Genomic DNA, 22,014 nt, shown 5'->3' with positions numbered 1-22,014 from the left:
TAATCCCTTAGAACCTCAATAGCCAAGGGAAGGTGTAATGGTAGGTGTTTGTGTGCAATAGTATGGACTAAACACACACTTATACACACACAAGAGAGAGAGATATAGAGATGGAATATGTATAAGCCCTAACCCTAGAACCAGAACTTCTAACAATGTCTTTCCTCTCTAAAATGTCTAACCCTATGCAAGGGAGAGAGGAGCTCCTCTTATAGAGGAGCCAATCTTGTAAAGCTTACAAGGTAAGCTAACAAGAAGGCCATCCCTCTATACACGTATGGAGGGGAACAAAATGCCATACAGCTGTATTAAAATATCTGCAAAAGCAGATGAACAGTAGTCGGCTGCTCAAAATTGCCATTTTGGCAAAATGGACTGCCGACCGGCAACAAAGAATGCCGACCGGCAATATACATTGCCGATGGCAACAAAACACCAGCCGGTGGCCTCTGGCCATGGCCGGTGATGTGTGGGGATGCCTCACAAGGCATTCCCTGCCCCTCCAAGGCAAAACACAAGTGTTTGGTGCAAAACCAGGCACTAAACAGTCGAGTTCGGAGATCCTGAGGCAAGGCGCGTAGCCGAGACCTCCGAGAACTCCAAACGAACACAAACATGGATGATCACCGAGTGTTCAAACGGTGACGCCCAAGTTTTGAGGACGGTCAAAAATGGGGTGTCTACAAGGCCTTACGTAGTTTCTGAGGGTAAGGTTCACTTGGGTATTTTCACTCTCCTTTTGCGCTCTAACGTTTTCCAAAGTCGCCTTTCTGGGTTTTCAATCTTGCAAGCTTTTCTCATTTTTTATTTTTTATTATTTTTTCATTTTCCATTTTTTTTTTTTTTTTTTCTACTCTAACTTTTGCCTAGGTCACCCTTCCGGGTTTTTGGCCCAGCGAGCCTCTCAAGGATAGTACTTTTGTAGCTTGTCCATGTTGGTTGGTTATGAGATCTCTAGGTCATCTAAATCCATGAGAATGGCCATTTCTTCCTGACTAGATAGTTTTGATGATGTAGGGACCCGTCCAATTAGGTCTGAATTTGGTGGATAGGAACTCAATTGCTCTTCAGCACTAAATCTTCTTCTATCAAATTTTGAGATTTGACTTTATTGCCGGTCTCCATTGGCTTAAGAAACGATCCAGTTTTGAATCTTCAATCACATCCGACCTTTTTGCCCCTAGTTCAAGGGCTACTTCCGATCCAGCTATGCAAGCTTCATTCGATCACATCCAATCTTATTGCCCCTAGTTCAAGGGTTTCTTCCAATTCGGCTATGCAAACCTTACATTTTGGTTGATTATTGAACATTCTGAATCAAGGTTTCAAAGCTAAGGGAGTCGGGTCTCAGGTCGAAAGGGATCCTATGTTGTACAATCTCAAAATCAATTCCAAGTATGTCTTTGTAAGACCACGCAAAAACATTCTTTTGAACTGATTTAATAAAGCGACTAATCACTCGTGCTCCTTTGAAGACAGTGTGAAACCAATCTAGACTAAGCCAGGATCCTTCTAAATACCCACACTAATAGAAATGATCTTATCCATCAAGGGCTTAGTACGCATCTCTTCCTCTTAGTTGATCAAATTTTACAAATCTCGTGGAATTTTTTCTTCTTTGTTTTTATCAAAGTTTTAGTCAATGCAATGATTTATAGGTACAAAGAAGTAGGCAAAAATTATTGCATTTTTAATCATAACTTTTGGCTTAATGGTACAGACTCGATTGCGGAGTGAAAAGACAAACATAAACAGGGTAGTAATTTTCGAGTTTTCACCCTCAAAATCACTAGATTTTGACTCACAAGGCTAACTCGATCCTCATTACAGCTCCACAGACTTGGCGAAATCAGGTTCAGACTCAACACGCAATTGATAATGCAAAATAAAAGTACTCCCAAATTGCTAATAACAGTGCGTGCTATCTACCACGTTTGGAATGAAATGTGTGCAATCAGCACGTGGTCCGTCCCTGATCACAGAAATGATCATAATATCCCTCGGAGTTTGTTGGTCCCGTGCTGGTTTCCAAAATCTATCACAGATTCAACCAGTGTCAGACCCAAAACTTCTCCAGCGCTTCTTTGCTCTATGATCAATCCATGGTTCAGGAAAACCATAAAGAAAGAAGTGCATGCCCGTGAGAATATATGCTAATATCCAGCTTTGGCTCCAGATCATCTGCCACCATAGAGTTTTGGGGTTTTGGTTGGGATCGAGGTGCATATATCATGAATGAGTCAACGCTCTACAGTAGTAGCACCTCGAGCTTGGACAAATAGGAAGGTGTGATATATGCATTGTGGTTAAAGGTGGGTGGTAATGTATGAATAAGGTTGAGATGGGAAGGCATTGGGGATTGGTCATCGGGTGGAAATGGGTTGGAGGTAAGCTTGGCTCTTTGGGGTTGAGGAGGAGCTATGATCTTATTATCAATAAGATCTTGAATCCCATGATGAAATTGGAAGCAACGGTCGGTATCATGATTGTGCTATTGGTGGAAGGCATAAAACTTGGTTAGATCATGGCTACGTGGAAGCGGATTAGGAAGGGGTTGGGGATCAAAGAGCTTGAGGTGCCCCTTGTTCACTAGGATTTCTGTGGCAAGGGTTAGCGACATGTAGAGGAGGTGAAACCTTTGGTTTCGAGGTCGGGTTGAAGTGATTGGTTGTGGGCTAGAGTTGGAGAAGGGATTAGCTGTGTTGGCAATGGTGGCAACGATTGTGTTGACTTCTGAAGGCATAGAATTGGCAGTTGTGCTACTATTGAAAGTAGCATTCGAATTGCGATTGAACATCTTTATCACAGGCTCATTTTCTTCTGTAATGATCGCTTGTCTGATAGCATCTTCAATTTGAACCCCAATTTCATGGAGGTCTTTGAAGTTGAAGAGTAAGAGAACTATCATTTTCTACAGTAGTTTTCCATGCAGATTTCTGACAACCATACGAACTTGATCCTTTTCCAAGGGTCAGCTTGTCATCATGGGCGCCTTTGCCTCCCATCTGGTGATGAAGGCCACAAAACTCTCACTGGGCTCTTGTCGAGTCACCTCCAGGTCTCGGGTGGTTACTTTAATCTGGGTGTTCTAGGAATATTTGGTGATGAAAGCCTCAGCTAACTTCTCCCTACTCTATTGTACCGAGTCTTCTAATTTAGTATATTAGATGACAGCTACACCAGATATAGTTCTCCCAAACAAGGAAAGTTTTTGAGGCCAAGTCAGGCCCATGGGTTTTAGGAGATCTGAGAAGAGACGAATATGGACAATAGGGTCACTAGCTCCATCAAACCTGTCAATGTGCGGCAATTTGAACCGTTATGCTGTTGAGATATGAGACCCTTAGTCCAAAGAGTGGCGGTGGCTCGGTACCTTTGACATAGTGGAGGAGGTGGCGAGGGATGCGTGGAGTCAATGCGAGAACCAACTTTGTTTACCCATCTTCACTTCCTCACTCAGTCACCGATAATCTCATCCCTCCATTTCGCTACAAGAAATCATCTCAGGCCTCTATGAGAGACATACCCAATCGAAGCTTTGCTCCTCCTCCTCATATCTGTGACTTCTCTAGTTCTTCTCTCAACATGCTTCTCTTGCCTCAGACTATGTCTACTTACGATCAAATTCCATATATCGATCACTCTGGCTCTTAATCAGATACTGGGTCTCTCTTTGTTTTGTTCTTCTAATGTCTCTGAAAGCTTTGCAGGTTCGTTTCTCACTTAACCCAAAATCGAAGATCATCAAAAGAGAGAGAGAGAGAGAGAGAGAGAGAGAGAGAGAGAGAAATGAGATTTGATTTGTGAAACTCAAATTTCTCTGTGATATATAAGTGTGGAGTTGAGGGACCTTAGATATTATAACATAATATTGTAAATCACTTCCATTACTAAAAATGGGGAAGGGACCTTAGATTAATTTTTTCTTTAGATTACTATATAAATAATACCACAAAATGCTCTCAAAGTATCAAATATTTACGTGTTATTATGAACAATACAAAAAATTCTTAGCCAAAAATCATGTTAAGATAAAAGAAAATACATTTTACATATAAACAAAAACAAAAACCAAAAAAAAAAAATGTTCAAAATCATTTTTTTGTTTTTTTTTTTTTTGGGGGGGGGGGGGAGGGGGGGCACATGACCCCTTGCATTCTTTGGCTTCACCCCTTGGAGTAGAAAAATTAGCACTCTCTAGTTGTGATTTTTGATTTTCTTCTTGTCTTTAGATTTGATGGAGAAAAGTCGTCACTTTTATATACAGTCTTACGTCCACGATTTAGTTACTACTTGTACCATAGAAGAAATTTAACGAAAACAAGAAGTTCTAAAGGATATAAAATATTAAAAAAACCAAAACCAAAGGAACGTAAAAGCTTAAATGAATATTCAACTTTATACTCAATACTAAAATTTACTACCTAACTTCAACTTATAGAAAATAAAATGATTCAGCTCAACTGTGATTTTGAGTAAATTATAAATACATCTCTGAGATTTAATTAAAATATGAATCGCCTCCTGTGGTTCTGGAAATTATATTCTACCCCCTGGAGATTTCTAATTTCACAACAAATTGCCAATTTTATTAATAAATCATCAAGTCAATTAACAATTTTTAATAATGTTGGAAATATGTTTCAATTAATAATTTAGGTAATTTTATTATTGTATAGGAGAGCAATTATGAATTTCATTTTTTTAGTTAATTCTGTTAAATAAAAGATTCTAATACGGAGATATGTGTAATTTTTCAAATAGCAAGAGACAATCTGTACTTTGAACAAATCTCAAGAGTTGTATTTGTAATTTACCCAAATATTTTCCTGCAACCTATGATGCAAATCCACGTATTGACATTCTGTCAGTGTGAGAGTTATTGGTCTCAAAGTAAGGTTGACAAACAACCATTGCTTATTGTTATTGAAATAAATCACACAGCCTTGCCGAACTTGACACCGTTGTATTTGTAATAATAATGTTGGATTTAATTGAGCATGCTTGATTTCTTTATTTTAATTGTAATATTCCCTTGTGTTGAAGGGAAAAGGTGTTGCATTGTGGATCACATGTTGTTGTATGTATCATTGATTTGAGTGTGAGATTATGAAGAATGATGTTTTGTTCTAAATTTTTTTCTTTCATATATCTAGTTTGAGAAATTGTGTTTTGATGAAATGATGAGAAAGAAAATGTTAAATGTTGATTGTATTTTGATGTTGCGACTTGACGATGTTGTTGGGCTAGTCGTAATGGTTAGGGCTTTAATTGGTTTGTCTGAATTTTGGGGACAAAATTTCTTATGGTGGAGAGGTTGTGATGATTGGTTTTGCTACACGCTCCTTCCTTCTCGTTTTCTTTGGGATTGTTCTGTCCGGATGCCTTTTCTCTAACTCTCATCCTTGTTTATTTCGAATCGACTTTCCTTTCACTTCGGTAGGTGTGCGGTCAAGTCCGGGGTGCCCGAGGACCGAACCTGATTTTTCTGGACTGCTGGGCTAAAGCCGCACATGCGATGGACTTGGGCCGCACGTGCGGGGTGGGGGCCGCACATGCGGGGAGTGAGGCCGCATGTGCGGAATTCAGGGGAGACTTGAGCTACTTTCTGTCTAAAATGCATGAGTGGAGAGAGGTGTGGGAGAGGATCCCCGCATGTGTGGGGATGAAGGCCGCATGTGCGGGAGGGGGCGCTCTGCACGTGCGGGGAAGGGCGGCGCCGCACGTGCGGCAGATGGGCAGTCCAAATCTCTGTTTTTTTTTTGTTGGCCGAAGTTGTATCACATTTTTTGGGCTTTTTCTCTCACTCTAAACTTCATTTCTCTCCTCATTCTCTCTAGAAACCCTAACCAAAACACTTAAACACTTTGATTCCTTGCAAATCCTTGGATCTAGAACATCATCATCTCTCCATAATCTTGAATATCAAGCTTGGACTTCTCTTGGTGTAGAAGAAATTGAAGAATACTCTATCTTGAATCTAGGGTTTCCTCCTCCTCTTCATCAAAGTTTGAGGTAGGGACATTCTTGAGTTATATATATATATATATATGTTTTGCAAGATATATGTTGATTTTATTGCTTCTCTTGAGTCTATTTCGAGAATTTGGTTCTTGGCTCAAGGATGGTGTGATTTCTCAAAATGAGGGTTTAAACTTTAAATGTTCTAAGTTGATCCTTGAAGCCTTTTATCTATGATTTAAGAAAGATGATTTTGATGAGCTTTCACATGAAAATGGGAGGTGTTTTGGTTTTGAGAAAGAGCCCTAGAAATTTTGAGGGGGGGGGGGTTGAAAACATGAGAAAAACTATGAAATTCTTCTTTTCTTGTGTTGAATGGGTCAATGAGTGTGGGTTTCACAATGTGAAATAAAGAAATGATAATTTTCTTGATAATAGAGAGTGGAGGACTTATTCTTGAAACTATTGAATGCATGGAAATATTTAAGTGTAAGATGATAGTTGTTGTGCACTATGGTTTTGTGAAAATTATAAACATTGGGAATTAATGTTTGAAAACATTATTTGTAGTCTTGATGAGACTATGTTGCTAAGAATTGTGAAAAGTGAAATAGCGGCTAAGTGTAGATAACATACGGTTATCTTGGGAAAGAGCATTGAAAGGAGGTAATGGAAAATGTGATTGTTGACATTATTGTAGAGACTTTGAAAATGGAGTAATGTTATGAGATATGGAAAATCATTGCATGCATACTCATTCATGTTACTATTATTATGCATTGTGAGTTTAGATTGAAAAATATTTACTTCATGAAAGAAAGAGGTGTTGTAATGTGAACTATGGAAAAGTGGTATGGGATAAATACATAGTAAATCCGGATAGGGGGTGTAGTTGAACTTGATAAGTTGGCCTGAATGTCCATGGTGAAAGACCATAAAACCACGCGGATAGGTGTCGAGCCTTCCGGTTAATACCGGTAAAAATGACAATTAGGTAGTACTTGTAGAGTCTACTTGCAGACACCAGCCAAGGGATTACTAGTGTTGTATTTACCACCCCTATTGATAAAAATTGGAAGTTTGAATTGTGTTGAGGTTGCAAGCTTTTATTTAAAAATGGAAATCTTTGAGAAGAGCATGAAATGAAATTTTCTTAAAAAAAAGGGTCATTGAATGGCATTGGCATTTGCATTTACATTGAGAATTGCATAACTGTATATATTTTGTGAGAATTCTCTATTGGGCTTTATGCTCACCCCTATGAGACTTTGGTGTAGGTAAAGATGTGGTGATCCCGCCGGACTGAGGGCATGGATATTTTGTGAAGAGTAAATTGCCTTCTTATTTTTGTTGTGAATTTTGTAAAGCCAAGGGCAAAACGTGTATGGGTCCGAGTAACCATTTTGTGTAATCGGGCTATTGCCTTGGAAGATGTAAGCCCTTAAGGGCATTTTATTGTTTTGAGACTAGATGCTTCACATGCTATAGATTCACGTGTTCTTCTGATTCGTTGAATGTATACTGCATGTGGAACTTTTGTATTAAACTCATTTATTAAATATGTGGAGATGGAAGGATTATTGTTATTATTTATTGAATGTTCATTAATGTGGGTAGTTCATGTTGAATTATTTCTGGGCGTTACAGAATTCAACTTTATCACTTCCAAAATGCTAAAACATGGACAACTGAGTGTAAATTCATGAGGAAATCTTAAAAATAACAAGTATAAACTCCATGCATGTATGGTTTTGTGAAAAATCAAACTCAAAATTGATGAAATATACATGCATGTTCATAATTAACCCATTCTCACCATTTTTCAAGTTAAATTCTATCATTTTCCTTTATAATTACATGAAATTTACCCTGATTACTTCATAAATTCAACTCTTAGATGAATTGTCTACAAGAATTAAGGTTGTGGTTCTTACCTAGAGCTTGAATTGGTGTTCTATTTCACAAATTTCTTCAATTCTACCTCTTCTCTTCACAATTCCTCTTCTACTCTCTCTCTAAAGGTTGATCTCTCTCTCTCTCTATCTCTAAATTTTTAGCTCAAAGTGTTGATTATGAACTCAAATTCCCTACATAAGTCATATATATACCTAGGATTAGTTTAGGCTAATTAAGTGTACTTAAGGCTAATTAAACAAGCTTTGGTTTAATTAATCTAACTTAATTCTAATGATTATTTCTAATTATTTTAATCTGAATCAAATTTTAATTAAACTATCCAATAAGCTCTAAATATTTCGTTTAGCCTATTTTCCTTGTCAATTTATGTTTTTGAATTCATTTGGACCTTCAATTTCTTATTCAAAGTACGCATTCTAATAGATATTTCATAATCAAACAGATATACACAATATTAAACACATAAACATGCAAATTCTCTTAATAAAATAACATGCAAAAGTGATATGCACGATGGGGTCGTCACAAATCCCCTCCGGTTTGGGAATGAGTGATCGGAGAAGATGAAATACTCTCTCTCTATGTGTAAGGAGAGAAAGAGAAAGAGTGTTCAAGTTAAGTTGAGTTGAGGTATGCCAAGTTACCTTTAATGTAAAGAGAGTGTTGCTTATATAGAAGACTTCAGTTGTTCCCTAAGATGGGTTCATGGAATTTGGGTGCCTCAAGGCTCTCTTTAACATTGCCCAATGTAGGGGACCACAAGGTGGTTAACCATGGAGTCATGTGCTCAATGTAATCATGCATATAACAGATCACATTCCCTCTATCAACAGATTCCGTGATTCCAGGAAGGGAAAACCAGCTGAAGTGGCACCATGCATATGCATACATTCATAATATCTACGTATGCTAAGGGGTTCCTTAGCTCGGTTCCATTCATATACCAATTCGACCTTTCATGAGGTTGGTCGTAGAGATGAGCTAGCCCATTCAGATGGCCTTAAACGGGTTCTGCCCACTTTGGTTTTACTGACAGGTTCGACCCAGCTTAGTACCGTGCCTAGGCTGGTCTATTCCTTAATGCGCTTGGCCCAAGTGCTTGAGGACTTGTGAGGATAATTGTATGGAGATGGGCTCAATAATTTGGCCAACGTAGGTATCTGGCCCATATTGGATGGCCATTCGAGTTTGGTTTTAGTGGTTTGGACAGACCTAAGACTAGGCTCCACTTGTTTTTATATTTTGCCCCTTCAAAACTAATATATGAAAATAGAGTGAGTAAGAGTGGAATCAGAATTTTGACTTAGATTGGAGAGGCAAACGAGATGAAAGAAATTTTCACCAACCGAGGTCAGTTCGATATAGGATTAAAACAACAAATTTAAGAAATAATTGTTGAAAAGTCCATACTAAGGAAGAAATAACGCATTAGGTCCAGTAGATTTTTTTTGTTAGTAAGAGGTTCACCATTTGTGCAATAGTTTGGTGAGAAGTCTTTTTATTGGTCTTAGAGGACATTTTATTTCCAATTTTACCCCTTATCTATATATTGACTTTTGTTGACTATTTGTTCAAATTTATTTTGGTTATTTGTTCAAAAATTTTTGATCTGTTTTGTTTTTTTGACTATTTGTTCAAAATTTTTTGATCTGTTTAATTTTTTTTTACTATCTGTTGAAATTATATGTTTAATTTAGTATCATTTCAATTTTTGTTATCTATTCAATTTTTTTTTAATCTTTTCCTATATGTTGAAATTATCTGTTTAATTTTTTTATTTGTTCAAAATTGTTTTTTATCTGTTAAAATAAGGATTCAACAAGCTCACAGATTATCACTAGCTTCAACAGATTTTTTTTATCTGTTAGATTGGACTTTTCAACAAATCTTCACAAACCAAATTTCAAATCCCACTCTCTATCAATTTTATCTACAATTTCACCTTATAGATTCACATACCTTGTGTATGTACACCCCCACATAGAGAGAGATGGGTGGTAATAGTAAGCTTCACAAGTGGAAAATCTTTATATACATATCACCATCGTTGTCTTTTGAAGCCAAACCTTTGAAGCATCTACGTTCTAGTTTACAGAGACCTAGGGTTTGCTCCGCTACTTCTTGACGGCTTTAAGCCTGATTTCTCTATGGTAATCCCTAATTTGAATATCAAATTAACGGTTCTCAATTGATGCGATACCTCTTGTACCGAATGCCTACGATTATCAGATTACAGCTTTGTCGAGAACACACTTCGTGTTAATTATGTCTACGAGACAGAAAGACGATGATTTGAAGATTATGGTTTTTGAAAAGGAGTTGTTGAATGATGTGGCTGAGAATCTACCTTTTTTGTTCTTGTACACGACAATTGAGTTGAATCATCAAGCAAACCATTTCTACTTGTCTTGTTCTGAGGAATAAGTGATCGTGAATGTTCAATCGACTTGTTTTCTTCCATTCACCACTCAACTGATACAAGCCCCGTGGACGCTGGCGATTACCAACTTCTGACACCTCTCTATTGTGGCCTTGATTTCTCACCAGAGGGGCTCGATGGTGTGGCCATGGTCACTGAATTAAGAAGTGATTGAGCTTAGGGCTTTGAGATCGATGCCGGAGCATAAGTGATTGTCGTTTCCGGAGAAGACTATAACGTCGTTGTTAAGGTTTTGATTCAAAACTGTGTATGTATTGTATAGATATAGATGAAGGAAGAGAGAGAGAGAGAGAGAGAGGTTTGGGAAAATGGAGGAAGGATGGAGGAAGGACGGAGTAGTAGCGAAGACCACAGAGAGAAAAAGGGGGCTTTTCCCAAATTAAGCCAAATTAGCAACCTATTTCCCAAACTAGGCCTAGTTTGGATGGAATTTCCAAACTAGGCTAAAACGTGGTTGTGAACCACGCTTTCACCGTTTTCTGACTCTCGCGCGGAAAATTTGTAAAATCGTAAAAGCGTGTTTCCAAACCACGCTTTTAATTAAGAAAGCGTGGTTAGGAACCAAGCTTTTAAGTATTTTTTTTTTTTTCTGAAAACGTGGTTGTAAACCACACTTTTAAGTGAAATTTTTTTTTTTTTTTTTCTGAAAATATGGTTGTGAACCATGCTTTTAAGTAAATTTTTTTTTTCTTGAAAACGTGGTTGTGAACCAGGCTTTTACTGTTGATCAAAGAAAGCGTGGATGATAACCACGCTTTTACCCAAAATCCGTTTTTAAAACCACGCTTTTAAAACTTATATAAAATTCCCCTAGCCCCCTCATTTGCAACCACACTTTTTACACTTAGGTTTTTTCGACTTCAGGCTCTCTCTCACTCTCTGCTCTCGCTCCCTCTACTCTCAGACTCTCTCTCTCTGCTCTCACACTCTCTCTCTGCTCTCGCTCTGCTCTCTCTCCGTCCGTGGGTTGCTCTCTCTCTCGCTGGTATGGCGTCTGTCTCTCTCTGTCTCATTTGAATTTTATGTGTTTATTGTGTTTGTGAAAATGTGAATGTGGGTACAAAGTGGGTATAATGTAGATAGAATAGGGTTCATGAATGTGAAAATGTTGTGAATTGATGAAAATGTTGGTAGAATAGGGTTTGTAAATATGAAAATGTTGTGAACTGAAATTGTGGTTTTGAATTGGTAAAATGTTGTGGTTTTGAATTGGTAAAATGTTGTGGTTTTGAATTGTGAAAATTTTCTAGGGTTTTCAATTGAATGTGAAATCATAAATTAGGGTTAGGGTTTTGAATTGTGAAATCAGAAATTAGGGTTAGGGTTTCAGAAATTAGGGTTTTGAATTGTGAATCCTATCTATATTTTTTTGCATTGTGAATTGTGAATCCTGTCTATATTTTTTGAAATTAGGATTTTGAATTTTGAATTGTGAATCCTATCTATATTTTTCAAATTTGAAAATTTTATTTTTTGCTTGTTAATCTTGTCTATATGGTTAAATATTCTTATTCTTTCGCTTATCTCTTAAGCTACATCATTAGGCCACTATAACTAGTACAAACAATTTTACTGGGTTGTTTTAGGAAATATGTTAAAAGCTAATTTTTCGTTTTTTTTTTAACTTTTTTTTGGAAAAAAGTGTGAAAAAAGTAGAAAAATGATGTGACCCAAAAAAAATTAGCTGTCAAAAAATGACTTTTAACCTCTTTGCCAAAAGAGGCCTTTGAAGTCATCCTCAAAAATATGCTATTACCAAATCATTTTATATAAATAAAAAAAATTTGTTTAAAAATTATGTTTGAAAAAATTAAAATTTTTTATTTATAAAATGACCCATTCTCGAGAATTTTTACCCACTTGAACTATCCAATTGACTTATTCCCTATGCGTCTGGATTATGTTTATTCAATTAAGCTTTATATTTTTATGATAGTCGAATGTCTGAATTAGTTTACGTATTTCTCGACTAATCTTAGAATCCACACCAAACGTCCCTTCCACGTAGATCGGACAAATCTCAAATAATACCTATAAACATGACCTCAAGAAATTGATAACACATAATGAGAGTTCAACTTGAGACCTGAAAGGAGCATACCTAATTTTTAACACATAATGAGAGCTCATTAATATTAATGAAACTCAAGTTTGACTCGATTCGGCTCGATAATTTTTTTTAATGTTATTTATATTGTTTAAATAAAAATAAATGAGTCGAGCTTGACAAACCGAGCCGAGCCCTTAACAAGCTCAGTCGAGCTTGTTCATGAAAAGTTCGGTTTATTTGCAGCCCTATTTGAAACGACTCATGATTGGGAATTTGGGAGAAGTATTTCAAATATCACCATACTTTACTAGAAATAATATAAAATTACAACTCATAATTATTAACTTTCAAATTTTTTATTTTTATCTTTTATAACTGAGTATCTAAGTCAATTTATACACACCTTGACTAAATTTAAAATTATAATATATGCATCAAAAGAGAGTCTTAAAACATTCTAATTAATAGTCCATAGAAATTTCCTAGATAAGAAGAACAGGAAAAAAAAATGGCACTTTGATGGCTAAGCCTGTGTTTCCTAATACCAAATAATTGCTACAGATGGCCCAATAGATTGACATTGATTAGTATCCAAAATTTACTACATAGATTTAACCACCAACATAAGCCCATAAGCCAAGGCACAAGCCTCTTTTGAGAACATGAAAAAAAATAATTTATTGGTATATTTTGATTATATTATCTCTCTATTTTTTTTTTTTTTTTTTGTATGTTTAAAAAAAAGAGTAAATAAATTATTTTTTTTTCTTACTTTTCAAAACAAGCCAAAATGAGCTTTTTGTTTGAATTTCATAACAAAGCCTCTATGACCTCTAAAAAGTGGATGAGGGTTACCATTTCACATAGGAAATAACTTTGTCATTAAGGTCCCTAGTGGCACAAGTTTGAGAAAATAAAAGTAACTTCTCTTTAATTGTCCATAAATCTCAAGAATTGGATCACCAATTTTAAAAAATTAAGAACAATGTTTGAAACCTCTATTTGATATTGTCCAAATCAGAACTCAATGAAAAAAATAATAATTTCATACAAAACTTACACTATGATTTAAGATTTTTGTATGACTTGTCCAATTTAGTCCAATCTTTTTTTTTTGGGTGAATATTTTTAGTCCAATCTCACTGAATAAAAACAATACTTGATAGAATGAAGTTGTTTTAAAATTATACTATAAAATTATATGAAGAGAAAAATAAAACAAGAATCTTCACAATGTCTTAAGATTCAAAATTAGTAATCCATGATGCTATTTATTAAATAAAAATACTAAAAAAATAGAAATTAAATATGTGATATATCTGTCTACTTTATCAAAATACTAAAAAATAGATCAAGATTTATCAAATGAAAACAAAATAAGTGTTCTTTAAATTGCTCTCACTTCCATGCGTAAGATTAAATCATTGCCTAAATTAAGGGTTGTGTAGAGTTATTATTATTATTTATTTATTTGGAGTCAATGCCTTTTAGAAATTGATCATATTGAGGGAGTGAGGGCCTTTGTTTTATTATCCTGATAAAAATGTAAAATAAAATAATTCTATTATAATTCGAGTGTTATGGATTCAAATCATAGAAATAATGTCTCTGGATACTCAATGAGGCGCGTGCATATATCTGATCTTCCTCTAAACTCTGTCATGACTGTAATCTTTGGAATTGCCCCTTTACAGATCTTGTAAATCAAAATGGGTCACTAGCTAAAAATCTTATAGTTTTGTTATAAACAAACAAAATTGATCATAAAATTGAATACAAATACATATATACGCATAAAATTTTATAGAGTTTGTTAGTATTTTGAAAAATTTTATCCATCTATATACATTTTGTGTACAGTTCTATAACTATTTTTGTGTTTTTAGACTTATTCAAAATCTGAAGTTATTGCTGCTATGTGATTCAAAATTTCTTTTTGTTTCAAATTCAATAAATATTTTTGTATAGAACATCTATACATGTGTATGAATTCAAAAAGGATCATATGAACAAAGCATATCCAACCTCAAAAAGAAATGTTTTGATGTCGCACAGAGTGACTTAATCATATACAAAGTTACCATATTATAAAATTAATTAGGGCTTTTTTAAAATAAATAAAATTAAATTAATGGTAGTGCTTGGATGGCTCTACTCGTTTGATGCATTTTAAGCATTTTAATAAATTTATATTATTACAAGGATGCTTAATCCAATGGGGAAGGCTATTACCCATCAAATTGACTATCTTATTGAAGATAATTGATGATTATTCCCAAGTTTCCATGTGAAAAGAAATAGACTATCTAGATGAGTAGTCTTACATGAAAGAAACTTTCCAAAAGTTATTTTTTGAGTGAAGTACTTGTACCAAAACAAATGGAACCAGGTTTTCAAAATGTAACAGTGCATTTAGAGGGTGGCAATGGGTTATGGGGCAAGGGGGAGGGGAGGATGATTGTAGAGGCAGTGTGGGTTTTGATGGCGTTAGACTGTAGCAGGAAACAGGTAGGTTTCAATAGCGAAAGAGATGGGGAAGGAGAGAGTTTATCCACTGTGTGAGGTGCATGGTAATATTTAAATGGATGGTTAGGATAGTTTGTGATCTAGTATGGTCACGTTTAAAAGTCCTTTTAGAAGAAGTTAAAAGAGTAAATAATATATTGCCACATGTATTTTTTTAAAAAAAAATTTGTTAAACAAAGTAACTAAGATGGACATGAGTGTAGGCTGTGACACAAAATGAAGCTCAAAATTTAAATTGATGAAATTAAAACTTTTGAGTTTAAATCAAAAAATACGTAAAACTCTGGAGTTTTTTTTTTTCTTTTGTAATTTGTCCAATATTTTAAACATGTTTATGTTCATTTGTTGGCAAAAATGAAAATAAAAATATATTTAGTATACATTGTAATGAAAAAATTTCATGCCACTAATAAATGTAATTTTAAGAACCAAATAATTTAATGCTAAATGGTATACCTTTTTAAAAATAAAATTTTGGTCTTGACAGGATAGTAATTCATTACCAAATGTCTAATTTCATCCTTAAATAGTAGAGACAATTGGTGAAAAGTTTATTTCAAAAGGGTATAAATTATTACATTCAAGGTAAAATCTTGTTTGGTAATAAGGACAAAGTGAAAATTGTTGACGATGTTGAAAAAGTTGCCGAAAAAAATTATGTTTGCTTTTATCACACACCATAGATTTGTCATTGTATTTGTATTATAGAATAGCATAATACACTTTTAATAATTCTAATTTTTATCATAAAAAAATAGAAATCTCTTGTAAAATTTATCCAAAATTAATAAAAGATCTTCAGAACAAAAACTTAACTGAATTATGACATAATGTGATTAGTTATAACATATTGTGAGGTCAATTATGACATTATTTTGATTATGATGTAAGAGTTGTTTAGTTATTAAGTGTGTGAAAATATAATTTTCCCGTCCCCACCCTATTTTCTCATTGAAATGATATTGGGGAAAATTACCATCTCTATTCAAAACTTAATTAAGTTATAAGTTCTTACCATAAAAGTTCTTCAAGTGGACAAAAAAAGAGTTTTTTTTTGGTAGTATACCAGTTTTCTAACAAATGTAAAATATACCTAATTCATGTAACTAAGAAGTAGGTGTAAATGTTATGAATTTATAATTTTATATTTAAATTTGTAGATAGTTTCTAATCAATCCTTAAGCAAATATTAAATGTGATAGTGATTGTATGCAAGGCGCCTTTTTTTTTTTTTTTGCTTTTATTTTTAAATGTGACATCATTTATATAATAGAATACATTGCATGTCTATTTGTGTCAAAATTATAATATGAAATTTATATTTTAGTACAAGTCTGAATTGTTTATTTTTTTATTTATTTTTTGTATGGAAAAACACAAGATTTAATATATTATACATCTAACAATAACTCATCTAATAAAATAAATCTGAGTACAAAATATAAAATAAATCCTAAATGGAGAAAACGAACCTTCACGCAGAAAAGATACGAGTCTCCACATAGGAAGTAAAAAAAACTCCACGTAGAGATGAAACCTCAGCCGTTGCTTTATATGAATAAAAATAAGTGAACAAAAATGAGAAAATAAACAATAATAAACAAATAAAGACAAAAACAAAAATGCGAGAAAATATAAATTGAAGTAATGTTTAGTTGTGTTGAAGTAATGTTTCACCTCTAGAGTTCTTTCTACCTTGGAAAATATAAATTGACAAAAATAAGAGGGCTGCTTTTTATATGAAAATGTCACTTATGATATAAATGTCACTTATAGGAAAATATAAATTGTCTTTTGACTCCCACAACTTCCTTTCACCAAGTATCCGCCTAAACAAATTCAAATAACCAACACAAAAATAAAAGCAGGTGAATTTACAAAAATCAAATCAACACTGAAATATTACCAAAACAAATAAGAAGAAACATGGAAAAAGAAAAATTTACATTTACCGTGTACAAGAGCATGATGTTAATCGTAATAAATAATGAAAAAAGCAAAACACAAGAGCATGATGTTAATGTTTATGTGTTGTAAGCTTTTTTCTTAAAAAGCTAGAAAATCTAAAACATAATCATTTTTTTAACTCATATTTTAATTAAAAAAATCAATAATGATTGTTGGATTACAATTGCTGATTACTTAAATAAAGTTCTTGCCTCACAAGTAATTGTAATTGAATGAGTTAAAATTCATATAATTCTTTTAGAAGTAAAATCCGATATAAGTATATTGTTGATATTTTAATGTTTTTTGTTTCATTGAAGCAAGTATATGGAGACTGTTCCAATTATCTTTTACTGGGGGGAAACATAATTCGGGATCCCGATGAAGGTGTGTCATATGATCTTGAGCCGAAAGGGATATATGGGGTGCAACTTGGCACCACGCTTAGCAATTTGGAGGAGATGTTCATGTCCAAAGTGGCAAGTTACGGGAAAGTGTCCGATTGAACTTCAAATGTAGATATCCTTATCGCCAGTGGCAAGCAATCAGTAAATACAAGATATTACCAATCAATGACGATGAGGCGTTGAACACCGTATTAAGTATCGGTGCAAGTTTCCAACCACCAAATTGTTTGGAAGTGTACATGTGACGACCCCGCCTCGTATAATATTTTATATTTGGGGTAATTAAGGAGATTTGGAATTTAATTAGTTGTTATCCTAATTTAATTCGAGATTTATAAGAATTATGGAATCTGATTTGTATATGATTTTATTAAAGAATTATTTCGAAATTAGAAATTAAGGGTCCAAATGGCTTAAGGAAGTGAAATTAAGAAGTTGAATCAATTTAATTTTAATTACGGACCCCTTTGGGAGTTTAATTAAATATTCGATTCAGTTTAGTAAAATTGAGATTCGATTAATAAGGTCCGAATTGGAGGTAATTAAGTTAATTAAATTATAAGGATTGAGAATTGTGATTATTATAAATTAAATTTATTTATGGGTTGTCCAATTTGTATATATAATTTAATTGACGGAAATTTGGAGTCTGATCAGAAATTGAAGGCCTAAATGATTTGGGAAATCAAAATTGATGATGCCAATAAGCTTAATTTGATAGTTGCAGCTTTTTGGAAATTTGATTAAAAATCTGATTCAGAATGACAAAATTAAATAAAATTAATTGGGCCTTAATTGAAGTCAACTAGGCTAATTAAATTATGTGAGATTTGTGATTAGTTATGATTAATTAAATTATGATCAAGATTAATTAGTTTTAAGAGGAGATTAATTGAGCTAATTGCAATCAAAGATTAACCTCAATTAAGTATCCTAAGAAAGATTAATTAGTTAATGAAAGAATTAATACAATACCACATGGGCTCACATAGCAAAGACAAGTGTCCCACTAAATTAATAGATAAATAGAAGAAAAGATGAATCAATGAGGCCCTCAAATTGCTGGAATCAAAGTGAGGAAGAGAGAGAGAGCTTCATTATACACATTGTAGACAACCTGCAGGGGAAAAACCGTGAGAATAGAAGAAAAGGGAGAAAAAGAGGAACAAAATGAAAGGTGGAGAACTCAACCAAATTCTATCTTGAAGACTAATGGGTAAGAAATTTCATTCTCTTTCTAGTGTTGATTATATAATCTAGATATAAATTAATTCAAAATGGATTTTGAGAGGATTAAAAAAATGAAGATTTGAAGATCAATTATATAAATTGTTAAAATTTGGGTTTGCATGTAAAATCAAGCTAGGTTGAAGTATATGAATTATGATTCCTTAAATTTGTTAAATTTGGGTTCAATTTCATATAAATAGAAGAAATTAGCAAAATGATGAATAAATGGAGTTAGGTTCAAATGTATGGAAATTAATTATTTTGGGTTGATGTTGTGATTTTGCATGAAATTAAGCTTCAATGTTACATGCATGAATAAATTTTACAAGTCTAATACTCTAATTATACATGCATCATGGATTTTATAGAATTTGGATTAATTCAATCTCATATTTTGAAGAGAGAAAAGAAAAGCTTTAGAAAGATCAAATTTATGGAAATTTGGAATTAATCGTAATGTAAGAAAAAGTTTTGATTTTATAATGAAAACTAGGTATTTGTTTAATCCATGCATGTAATTGAATTTAAAAGTTTTGTTCAATTTAAACACATTTTGGAACATTTATGATCATGAATTAAGTTTTTGATTCAAAATTGAGTTAAGTTGAATTTCTAAGAAATTGATTTGTGTAATTCATAGTTAAGTTTGATTTTTTCTATTAATAATGAAATTGGGTTTTATTTTACATACATTATGAAGTTTTCAAGGATTTTGAAAGTTTAATTCATATGTTAAAATTTGTGGGTTTGATATAAAGAAAATAAATTAAATCTAAATTTGGACAATTGAAGCATGATTTTGAATAAATGATTTCGAATTAGAGGTATTCTCATGTTATACAATGTTTTTCCACATTTTTGTACCAAAAACACAAGTTTTGAGGCTTTGAATATCAACCTTGAAGCTCAAACACAAATTCCGAAAATTCCAGAATTCATGCTGTCTGCTCGAGCGTGAAAATCGAGCTCCTAGAAGTTTTGCAAATTTTACAGTCCGCTCGAGCGACCAAAGTCGCGCTCGAGCGGAGACCCTATTTTCAGCAATTTTTGACTAACTCTTTTAAATGCATAATTGCATCCTCTTGACATTCTAAGTATTCTTAGGCAACAATTGGACTCACATAGTCATGGAATAAACTGGAATCATGTAGAGAGAGTTGAATTAAAATGAATGAATATTGAATGGTGCTATTGTTGTGTTTTGTTATATGATTTGTTTAGGTGGACGTCCGAGGCCTTATATCAACTTAACCCACTGTGAGTAATAACCTTATAAAGATATGTTCAAATTATCTTTACTTTCGAAATGTTATTGCTTCAAAATGGATATATGATTGATGGATTGAATTCTTAAAATGATTTGATAATTGGTAGCATGGCTGATCGAAACGTTATGCCCTTTAATGAATGAAATTCTGTTTTGAAACGATATTGTGGCATCCATTGAATATAGGCCCTTGCCTGGGGGTAATAGTACCATGGCTATAGGCCCTTGCCTGGGGGTAATAGTACCATGACTATAGGCCTTTTCCTAGGGGTAATAATACCATGGCTATAGGCCCTTGCCTAGGGGTGACAATACCATGGCTATAGGCCCTTGCCTGGGGGTAATAGTACCATGGCTTTTGGATTGCTTGAAATACGGTTCGTTATTACTTCATGGATGTACCACATAATTTGACATTGAAAGATCTTAATGATGAAGTTTATGAATTAATGAAAATGCTATCGCATAATGGTTTTTATTATTGCAAGGGATTGATGTGATGGCTAATCAAATGGTTTTGCCTATTGAAATGGATTGTTTCCGAAAATGAAATATATGTTTTGGTATGGAAAATGTTTTATTATAAAGTTTGATATAATATGGCAAATGCCTTAGTTTGAAAATGATTTAAGATTCATTTCTAAATTGTAAGACATGTTTTTGTACTATCGTCGAACTTCATTTATTTAACCTCTTTATTCCGTTATTACTCGCTGGGCTTTAGCTCACTATTTATATGTATGTGTAGGTGAGCAAACTAAGCAACAAGGATAGAGGAAGCCTCGGAGTCTACCCGTGTCAGCCTTTTGCAAAGCTTCCGGAATGAAGCAAGTTAGGCTCGAGTAGAGCCAAGAAAATCAGCCCTTAGCTTTGTCAGAGTTTTGAATTTTGCTAAGTCTTAAATGTATATGTGTGTGAGATATATAAGATTTGTATATAAATTATTATTGTGTTTAAATGTTTCAATTATTTTAGTCATCATGTATGCACAAGCTCAATGGACATTGTTATTTTGTTTTGCTTCCGCTTTAGGCCCGATATGATTATAAATATTTTGAAATTTTGTCTTTGAGGCCGAAGGTAATCTTGGATTACTGGCTGGTTACGACGCTAAACCTATAGGGACGGGTTTGGGTCATGACAGTACATTGATAAAGAGGTTGTACACAATGTCTCGAATATGACACAGATGGATTCTTGTCCGTTCATTACATTGCTGACACATGGGATTGACACGACAACGTTTCAGTCTCTTATGTATGAATCAGATCAATGTTATGCAGTGGGCTACACACAACAGACATTTGAGGGCCATGGTGTTAGAATCAAGTTCACGTGGTGGATATGATTATGAATTTCACAATAACACAGAAGATGTGCCCACCTACAGCCATCATACCACTCCAGTTGAAGTTTCTGGTAATATGGCTGAAACAGTGAACTATGTGCAGTTTGCTGACAATGACATGTATGGTCCTGATGTCGCCCTATACGATGATGAGAATGAAATGTGTGATGAAGAAAATTTATTGGGCAGATCAGATGATGATGATGAAGAAGATAATGCCGACGCTCTCATTGACCTTGAAAATGCCCTCATTCCACCTAGACCTGAAATCCCTTTCTATAAGAACATTCACATGGATGGTGATTTTGACATGAGTAGCCGTGATGTTGTTCCCCGTAACCGGATCTGGAATGCTGAAAATCCAGAGTTGGACAAATGGATGGTTTTCATTGATAAGAAGCAACTTGTATATGCTGTGAAATTGTACCATGCAACAAATAATCGAGAGTATAAAGTTGTAACCTCCAAGCGAGACCTTTGGGTGTCTGCTTGAAAGCACGATTGCAGATGGTGGTTACGTGCATCTCTTAGTAGGAAACATGGTCTTTTTTAAATAAAGCAGTACATGGGTCCTCGCCATTGTTTATACTCACGAATGAACAGGGACCACACTAATATTAGCTCCAGTTACATTGCTTCTTATCTTTTGGGACAAGTTGCAGTGAGTATAAAAAAAAATGTTTACATATATATACATATTTGTTTGTTTATAGTGTTCACACCAAAATAATCCAACTCATATTTGATTGTCGTATGCAGAATGAACCTGATATGCCAATTAAGAATGTCATCGAAGATATCAAAAAGACCATGAACTATAGTATATCATACAAGAAGGTGTGGCATGCAAGGGCAAAGGCAATTAGAATGGTATTCGGGGATTGGGATGCATCATATAGGCAGTTGCCTAAATTCATGCAT

General features: G+C 34.0%; 1 long non-coding RNA gene across 1 annotated transcript; it reads left to right on the top strand.

The window, feature by feature from the left end:
* The first annotated feature begins 18,332 nt into the window (after nt 1–18,332).
* On the top strand, nt 18,333–20,759 carry LOC114293007 (uncharacterized). Its single transcript, XR_003639926.2, has 3 exons — nt 18,333–18,464; nt 19,700–19,735; nt 20,494–20,759. It is a non-coding gene; the product is annotated as an uncharacterized LOC114293007 (long non-coding RNA).
* Nucleotides 20,760–22,014: the final 1,255 nt, after the last annotated feature.

Source organism: Camellia sinensis, chromosome 9 (assembly GCF_055761805.1).
Source record: "Camellia sinensis isolate YWXY chromosome 9, ASM5576180v1, whole genome shotgun sequence".
Classification (NCBI taxonomy): Eukaryota; Viridiplantae; Streptophyta; class Magnoliopsida; order Ericales; family Theaceae; genus Camellia; species Camellia sinensis.
Note: the sequence above shows the minus strand (reverse complement) of the source record. Positions and strands in the feature narration are given on the sequence as shown.